This window comes from Austrofundulus limnaeus, unplaced genomic scaffold (assembly GCF_001266775.1).
Source record: "Austrofundulus limnaeus strain Quisiro unplaced genomic scaffold, Austrofundulus_limnaeus-1.0 Scaffold414, whole genome shotgun sequence".
Taxonomy (NCBI): Eukaryota; Metazoa; Chordata; class Actinopteri; order Cyprinodontiformes; family Rivulidae; genus Austrofundulus; species Austrofundulus limnaeus.
Window position 1 is genome coordinate 81,063 of NW_013952816.1, and position 769 is coordinate 81,831.

Here is a 769-nt window from a genome sequence, read left to right on the forward strand (position 1 = left end):
AGAACTGCAGCTCTTCAGTGGGATTACTGAGATTCTTGCTGAAATTGAGCGGAATTGGAAATAGGGCCAACGGATTCTCTCCCGAGTGATTGTGTGTGTGTGTGACACACACACACACACACACACACACACACACACACACACACACACACCCGTTCAAACAAATGTAAATGTGCATTTAAGCAAACATTTGACCACAAGTGGATCTCTGATGTTAATACTTTCACAAAAGGAAAGTATGCAGTCAACTTACATCGACCGTGTGATTTCTCTTTTTTTTTCTTCTTTTTTTCCCCTCCACTTTCAGTTCTCGCAACATGACTACAAATGCAAAACAGGCTCTGGTGCACACTTTACAAGTCTCTACTGTCTTTGATGCATGTTTGCATAGTATACAATGAAGTGGTTTGGTGTGTTTTTTAAGCCTTGCTTGCTAACCAAATTCCCCATTTGGAACCATAGGGATTTGAATTTTATTCAAATTCACTGAAGCGAATCGACAAAATAAACATAAACACAGATTTTTCCTCAAGCGTTGTTGTGATTAAAATTACAGGAGGATATATCTTTATCTTTATAATTATCTTTATCTATTTAACAGGCACAATGCATACAAAAACATAGAACAGATCAAGTCTGTAACTGATGCGTTGCACAGAGAGTTTATAGCTACAGCTAATTAGCAACTCCAGTCCCTGTTTGGACATTTCTACACAAATAAAATACATACACTTTATGCATTCATATACACTAAAAATACATAAGCATG